The sequence below is a fragment of the Micromesistius poutassou genome, assembly GCF_964030765.1.
Source record: "Micromesistius poutassou genome assembly, contig: SCAFFOLD_2649, whole genome shotgun sequence".
NCBI classification, from domain to species: domain Eukaryota; kingdom Metazoa; phylum Chordata; class Actinopteri; order Gadiformes; family Gadidae; genus Micromesistius; species Micromesistius poutassou.
In genome coordinates, this window is record NW_028180367.1 from 38074 (window position 1) to 46585 (window position 8512).

At 50.3% G+C, this 8512-nt stretch overlaps 1 pseudogene across 1 annotated transcript; it reads right to left on the reverse strand.

Moving 5' to 3' along the window:
• Positions 1 to 2924: 2924 nt before the first annotated feature.
• On the reverse strand, positions 2925 to 6862 carry LOC311370871 (ATP-sensitive inward rectifier potassium channel 12 pseudogene; annotated as a pseudogene). Its single transcript has one exon. The product of its transcript is annotated as an ATP-sensitive inward rectifier potassium channel 12 pseudogene (transcript).
• Between the last annotated feature and the right edge of the window lie 1650 nt (positions 6863 to 8512).

Consider the following 8512-nt stretch of genomic DNA (forward strand, 5'->3'; position numbering starts at 1 on the left):
AGCTTAAACTTCACAAAGATCGACCAATCACGGTCCACCTCATACATAACCATCAAGCCCAAGCGGTGGCAGTGTGTTAGGCTGCCACCGTGTGGCTACCATAAAAAACATTGTACTGAACTAAACAGTACTAAACTCCTATATTAAATCGAATTATAGGTATAAAGGTTGTTTTTTTTAAATCTATATCTGCTTGTTTTTCCTGACTTTTCCAATAAACCAACAACACGAATGTTTGATGTAATTTTATTTTATTCTGCCCAGTTTCCCACACAGTTGTGTTTTTTTAGACTACAATTCCCCGATGTGATTATACAAAAATGTTTGTGTTATAAATACTCACCTAAAATAAATTCAGATTTCTCAATAGGTATCATGTTATAGGGTAGATCTAAAGTGGAAAACCATAGCATGCAAACCAGTGAAACCAGTACAGTCCAGTGCCGGCAGGGGTCAGCCTTACATCCAGTAGTGGTTCAACAAAAGGTGTTTGGAAGATAGCGTATCGCTATACACAAATGCTGCACCGATATCCTATCCTAGTCATTTCATTTTAAAAGGCAACACGTTTTCAATGGCCTAAAATATTACGCAAGTATAAAATCTCGCATTCGTAATTATATGCTTGTCTTTCTCACCAACAAAACATGAAGTTGTGTAACAAAATAACGCATAGACGCGTTCGAGGCGCTTGTCGCCTGGAGCGCGTCTATTGCGTTGACTTTGTACGGAGTCGCGCCGCCACGCCCGCGCGCACAAAAGCCGCCTCCTTCGCTTTTGGTGTGAACGCGGCTTGACGCAGAGGGTCCTTCCAGCGGCACAGCGCTCTGATCCTCATGCAGAGGTGTGAATAAGCAACGATTCACTAGTAGGATGATTTTAATGGTAGTAATGACGTGAATCTCCCGGTGTCAGTGTCCGTCCCCCCCCCCCACACCCCCACTCCCCCTGTAAGGGAACCCGTCGCTGTAATCAAACCCGGGGTCAGCAGCTCAGCTGCGGCTGAGTGACGCGGTCAGCTGGTTTGTGTGTTTGTGTGTCCGCTGCTGTAAATATGTTTACTTATATTGTGCCATCTTTTTTTTTTCTTCCCCAACCTGTGTTCTTCTTTTTCTTTTTTCGACGCAAAGAAATAAACACAGCAGTTATTTAAAGGCGGGAATAGGAGAACTTTTTTTTTTTTTACTTTGGATGACTCTTTTATTCATGAGTTTGTTGTCTCATCGCTGCCGGTAGTTTAATTGTAGCGTGTGGTCAAACGCCTGTTGACTCGGATCACATCTCTTTTGTTTCACTTCCCAGGAGAACGAGCCATGGTCAGGGTTAGACCTTTGTGATTATAGCAGAACTGTAATATTATACCGACAGACTCCTCGGGTTACTGAAAGGCCATCCGTGTTTCTACCTGAGGTGAATCTATTATTCTCTTGACAAATGCTCTTTTGCGCCTTTGGCTTCAGCACCCTGATTAGAAATCATGTTTCTATTTGCAAATCAGTGTTTCTGTGTGTGTGTGTGTGTGTGTGTGTGTGTGTGTGTGTGTGTGTGTGTGTGTGTGTGTGTGTGTGCAGCGCGCAAGTGTGTGTGTGTGTGTGTGTGCGTGCGTGCAACACGCGCAAGTGTGTGTGTGTGTGTGTGCACAGCGCAAGTGTGTGTGTGCAGCGCGCAAGTGTGTGTATGTGTGTGTGTGTGTGTGTGTGTGTGTGTGAGATATGGGTTCAAGGTTACAGGGTCTGACAGTGTCGCGAACGTTCTTCAATAACTTTGCAGGCACTCATCTGATTCATTGCATAAGACTGTAAGGAGAAACCACAGACACACACACACACTGACAACCACAGACACACACAGACAACCACAGACACACACACACACACACTGACAACCACAGACACACACACACACACACACACACTGACAACCACAGACACACACAAAGACACACACTGACAACCACAGACACACACACACACACTGACAACCACAGACACACACACACACACACACACACACACACTGACAACCACAGACACACACACAGACACAGACACACACCCAATCACGATCACTCACACGTTGCACACCCTTTATTAATGGTATTGCTTTAATTTATTTATCTTATCTTAACTGCCTCGTAGTCACAATCACGAAAGAAATGACTTTACAAAAGTAGTTTGGCCAAAGTTGACTTTAATGTTCAGTCTTATGATGTCACTCCTTCTTTAGAAGAAACAACAAATGTTTGGATTGAAAACGATTTTCCAAATATCGACCAAAAAGAGGCCTATATTTAGTCAATATTTGACCAAGGAGTATACTATCACTAGAGAATCTTATTTGTGGTCAGAAGTAGACTTTCCAAAGTGAGCAAAAACGATCGAGCCCCTCGTGTGATCCATGGGAGCAGAGCCTGGGGACCAGAACACAGCTCCCAGGAGACGGCTGATAGATATATATATATATATATATATATATATATATATATATATATATATATATATATATATATCGTATACAGGCCTAATAAGGAGGTTTGGAAAGGCCCCACTGTATCAAACCCCACCCACTCACATCAAACACGCTGCTGTTGGATCTACTCTGCAGAGCTTCTCTCTCTCTCCGCTCTGCTGCTGCTGCCCCTCTGGTCTCCGGCCGCTGTCCCACGTCAGCCCGTCCCCTCTGGGGACGTTCTCAGAGAGAGCAGCAGCCGCCGCCCGTCTCTCTAAACCGGGCGGACGGCGTTTGAGAGACAGGGCGGGGCTGAGCTGGACGGTTTAAGTGCAAATGTTGTCACACTGGGAACCCGTTCTCTCCTGATTGAGCGGAGGGTCTCTCTTCCCCCCCCCCCCCCCCCCCGGAGACTCTGAGAGCACTCGGGTCGGCTCTGTGAGGTCCCCCCCCCCCCCGTCCTGTGGGTTGGGTGGTGGAGGGGGGGGGGGGGGGGGGGTGTTTACGTGTTCCACCGGTCCTGATCCTGACGAAGACGAGGGGAGTCCTGTGAGGTCTCCGATGACCAAAGGGGTTTCAATCAGAACATGAACCGGTGACCGTAACTCAACGCAGTGATGAGTTTAAGACTCTTTCTGTGTCACATCACATAAGTTGCATATGTCTAGAATAGAATAACGTTAACCAAGGGTGTGTGCATGGAACTAACTTCAGTTTGTTGTTGAAGGTTTTGACCAAATGACGTGTTGTATAGGGCCTCTGTTGCAGGGCGCTAGGCTAGGACGGGGTGGGGGGGGGGAGCCTACGCATGGAGCCCTAACCCTTTCTAAGAAGCCACTCTCAATGTGAAGTGCTAGACAGATATTGCTGGCTATAAAGAGGTGACCGTGACTGTATTGAGATGCCTCACAGGTAAACAATAATGGGCACATACAACACGTTACAGTGGTAAAACATGTGAGGAGGCCTCTCAGAATAAGCCTTATACGTTGATATTTGGACGAAAGCGTGTCAGTTTTAACTGATAGGAAGTGAGTTCATTTGTCAGAATAAAACGAAAGCTTATTAGGTCAGTGTCCAACAGTAATATTTATAAACTTAAAAACACAATCTAAACTTATTGCAAAGTTATCTTCACAGTTTAGGATTTTAAATTCCAGTAACTAGAAAACATTAAGACATTTTGAGAAAACAATTTTCTAGAGGCAGTTTGTCATCTGCTATAAGACGTCTACTGACCACGGACCTACACACACGTCCTATACACACACGTCCTACACACACGTCCTACACACACGTCCTACACACACACACATGTCCTACACACACACACACACGTCCTACACACCAAGCGCTGTGGACACCGTGCAAGAGCTTCAGTCAAAGCTGTGCGCGTGTGAGTGTGCGTGCGTGCGCGTGTGCGTGTGCATGTGTGCGTGCGTGCGTGTGTGCATGTGTGCGTGCGTGCGTGCGCGTGCGTGCGTGTGAGCGTGCGTGTGTGCATGTGTGCGTGCGTGTGTGCGTGCGTGCGTGTGTGCGTGCGTGTGTGCGTGCGTGTGCGAGTGCGTGTGTGTGTGTGTGTGTGTACGGCTCCTCCAGCCTGCAGCCGTGTGTCAGGGTGCAGCTCTGCAGTCTTAATCAGGCTCCTGATTCCTGTGGGGGGCCCGCTGGAGGCGTGGCCCCGCTCTCAATTTGGCACGAATGATTTCCGTCTTCCTCTGGGATCTTTAGTGCTCCATGGCTCCTCTCCTCTCCACCCATGCATGCCGTCCCCCGGGGGCCCCCCTGGGGGCCGGGGGGCCGGGGGCTGGGGGCCCTGGGCCAGGTGCGGCCTCCTGAACCTTCACCCTGTTGTTGTTGTTTTTGGTTGTTTTTTTGGGGGGGGGTTTGGAACAATTCAGCTCGTATTCACACTGCAAGTTATTTTCATCCAGTCACATTTTCACGTCACACCGCCTCTGCCTCCGTGTGTTTGATTGACACGTTATGGTTTTATTATACGAGCGGCAGGTCGGCGTGTGACCAACGCTCTCTCTGGACCGGCAAACACCCACTCTCTTCTTCCGGAGAACCTCGGCCACGAAACAAAACAAAACAAAACATACGTCTTGTAGATTCCAAACCTTTCTTTGTATTTTTTCCTGCGTCTGCAAAGCGTGTGTAAATCCGTCTCCGCCTCCAGGAGCGCGGTGGTGGCGGCGGCGCGGTGGTGGCGGCGCCGCGGTGGTGGCGGCGGCGGCGCGGGGGGGGGGGGTCCAGCGGTCCCTCGTCTCCCAGAGACCCGTCTCTCTCTCTCTCTCCGTCTCCTCGCTGCAGGAGCCAGTGCACCTCAGACGCGGGGGTCAGTCCTGTCATCGCGCTGCCGGCCATGTTTGTTCTCTCGCAAGACGTTCTCACCTGGTATTTGTGACGCGCCGCGGGGTGGGGGGGGGGGGGGGGGGGGGGGGTCTGGTCTGCCCGGAGCTCCGGCTCGCTCCCCCCGGTCAGCGTGCGACGTGGATTTATTTTAGTTTTGCTCTTGTGTGATCTACTTGTTAGGTAATGATTCAAATCCATCTGCTTAGCTGCATTTAGGTGATCTCAGGTTTATCATTTAAACTGTGTCATTGAATGAGGCTGGACTCATTTGTTGCTGTCTCACTCTCGTTAAGTAGAGTTTGGTGTCGATGGTGGATTACAATCCTCATCCAGACGTGTTCTACAGAAAACCCCCGGGACCGGAACCGCTTGAACGCACCGCTGGACCGTTGATAACACGTGATCAAAACATCCGGTTTCATCTTTAAAACGGTTTCATTTAAAAGTAATGTTGCAATGTTTGCATTAGAAAACAGATAAATCCAAACTAGATCAAATGTCCGATCCAGACCCTGCTCCTGTCTGTCATGTCGCTCCAGAGTTCTCTCATGACATGTTCTTTCACTCTCTTCTTCTGTCTGCTTCTGGAATGAACCAAACGAATCATTCATAGAGAAGAACGTTCACTGAAGCAGGATCATATCTCCGATTCCTTGCGCAGCGGAGTCTGATCCGGGCCGGGCTTCACGTGCTCCTCGGGCCTGGCCGGAGGTTCCCTCAGAGCGCCGTCCTTCACCTTCACCTTCACCTCACCCTCGTCCTCCTCGTCCCTGCTGATGAAGGCCAGCTCGTTCTCATAGCAGAACGAGTGACCCCCGCTGGAGGTCGAGGACTTCCGGTCGTCGATGTCCTTGGCGCTGCAACGCGGCGTCGACGGCACCTCGAAGGTCTTGTGGAAGTGCGCGTAGTCCACCTTGTAGTGGTTCTTCTCCTCGAAGACCACCGGCTCGAAGCGGTACCCCCACAGGATCTCGGAGGACAGGTAGGAGCTGCGGGCCTGCGTGGTCATGGCCGTGGCCTCCACCATGCCCTCCAGGATGATCACGATCTCAAAGTCGGACGTCACCAGGTCCTGCTTGCTGATGCCGAACAGCGGGCTCTCCTCGTCGATCTCGTGGATGATGGTGATCGGCGCCACCAGGAACAGCCGGTCGACGCCCTTGTCGTAGCCCACGTTCATGTCGATCTGGTCCAGGGGGATGTACTCCCCTTCCTCCGTCAGGCGGGGCTTCACCAGCTGCGCGCGGACGTGGGCCTCCACGATGTGGCTCTTGCGCAGGTTCCCCACGCGGAACATGAGCGACAGCTTGCCGTCCCGCATGGCGATGACGGCGTTGTGGCTGAACAGCAGCGTCTTGGCGCGCTTCTTGGGCCGCGCCATCTTGACCATGATGGCGCCGATCATGAAGGCGTCGATGATGCAGCCCACGATGGACTGCAGCACCACCATGGAGACGGCCGCCGGGCACTCCTCGGTCACGTAGCGCGCGCCGTAGCCGATGGTGGTCTGCGTCTCCACGGAGAACAGGAAGGCGGCCACGAAGGTGCGCACCTGCATGGTGCACGGGGTGAAGCCGGCGGCGGCGTCGTCGTCGTCGTCCTCGCCGCCGGCCTCCATGTCGCCGTGCAGCAGGCCGATGGCCCAGAAGGCCAGGCCGAAGGTCAGCCAGGACGCCACGAACACCAGGCTGAACACCAGGAACATGTAGCGCCAGCGGATGTCCACGCAGGTGGTGAAGATGTCCGACAGGTAGCGCTGGGGCTTCTCGTCCATGTTGGAGAAGCTGATGTTGCACTGGCCCGTCTTGTTGACGAAGCGGCCGTGGGCCTTGCGCCGCGTGTGGATCTTGCCGTTCCCGAAGCTGCCCACGGCGGGCATGGCTCCCAGGGGCAGGCCTCGCTCTTCACAGGATACGATGCTGTAGTGGGGGCTCCGTCCCGCACTCATGCCTCCGTCGGGGCCAATGAGACGGGGAGATGAAAGTCTTTCACCAGCGGAACGTCGGTATGCCGTGTTGTTGTTGTCGTCGTCGTTGTCGTCGGGACGTCAGCCGGATCTGCGGAGGGGGAAAGAGGGACAGACGATATTCAGTTCCACTCGTGGCACAATTCTCTTATTATGTTGATAGCTTCACTAGCACCTCCATCCCGGTCCAAAGACGACCACAGACGTATCTTCGGTTTTGAGTTAATTGACGTTCAGATCTTTTTAGTGTGATAGATGCCTGGTGTTTCCAACAGCGTCCTGTTGGTTCAGAACTTCTGTGCTAATAGAATCAGATAGAATGATCGAATTACTGGTTATTTAATTTCCTCTGACAACTTGCTGTTCCTGTCCTATCTTTAGAAACGCTCTGTCTTGATTACATTGAGAATGCAGTCAAGCATTTGGACACATAGAAGCAGGAAACAAATACAAATAAAGCAAAAAAACAATCGAATAATTCTCACAGTTTGCCGTTACGGTTTGATGATCCAAGTCTTCTCTTTATGATGAACATTAATAAGAGTCTTTAGCCCTACCATTCTGAAGCCACCTGTAATGCTGGAGGCATCACTAGACACAACTAGAAGATACTGTGAATGGAGAGTGAAAGATTAGACCGACAGACCGAGAGAGAGAGAGACAGGTATATCCTCTCAGGCTCTGTGGTATTCTTTGATATTTGTTTGTTTTATTATTATTTTTATCTGCACTCATCCAATCATCATCATCTTAATTGATTGTTTACAGTCATTATAACAACATGAGCCACTAAGATTTACTGATTTACTGATTGCGTTATTGATCGTGAATCCAGCTGGGCCTAACTGAGGCTGAAGTCCGTTATGATGCCCTCGGCTCTCTGTTCTCAGGCTAATGGCTCGCTAAGCTACTTAAACAGTCAAATGGATGTGCCTGAACGCTGTTACAGAGAGAACTCCATCACCAAACAAACCTCATTTCTGTTCTTAAATTGCCATCGCTAGACAGTTTCACCGGCTGCAATGACAGCCAGTAAACACACATTTCACCGTTTATTGCAAGATGATACTGAAGTAATAAAAAGATACAAACAAGTGATTGACTTAAGAACCAACTTGATGTTTACAGCCAGAGTTTGTCTGGACTGAGGCTGATCTCAGGTCCAGCAGTCCTACGACGTTACAGCAGAACTGCTTGGGGGGGTTCATTTCTGATATTAACAGAGCAAATAACAAATGCTCTAAATCATATCCATAGAGCTACTTCTTAATGGAGTAAACTCTACATTGAATTGGTATTTATTTTTGTGTGTCCGTGTGTCTTTGTGTGTGTATTTTTGTGTGTGTGTGTGTGTGTGTGTGTGTGTGTGTGAGTGAGTGAGTGAGTGAGTGAGTGAGTGTGTGTGTGTGTGTGTGTGTGTGTGTGTGTGTGTGTGTGTGTGTGTGTGTGTGTGTGTGTTTTAAGCTGTATGCGCAAGTAGGTGTGTGTGTGTGTGTGCGTGTGTGCGTGTGTGTGTGTGTTTTAAGCTGTATGCGCAAGTAGGTGTGTGCGTGTGTGTGTGTGTGCGCGCGCGTGTGTGTGTGCGCGCGTGTGTGTGTGTGCGCGCGCGTGTGTGTGTGCGCGCGCGTGTGTGTGCGTGCTGACGGTTCCTGAGAACTCCAGTTGCTAGGAAGCGAGACGTGGGGTGGACCAGAGATATTAATATCTGACATTCTGGGAGCCGTTCTTCAGCACTCAGCG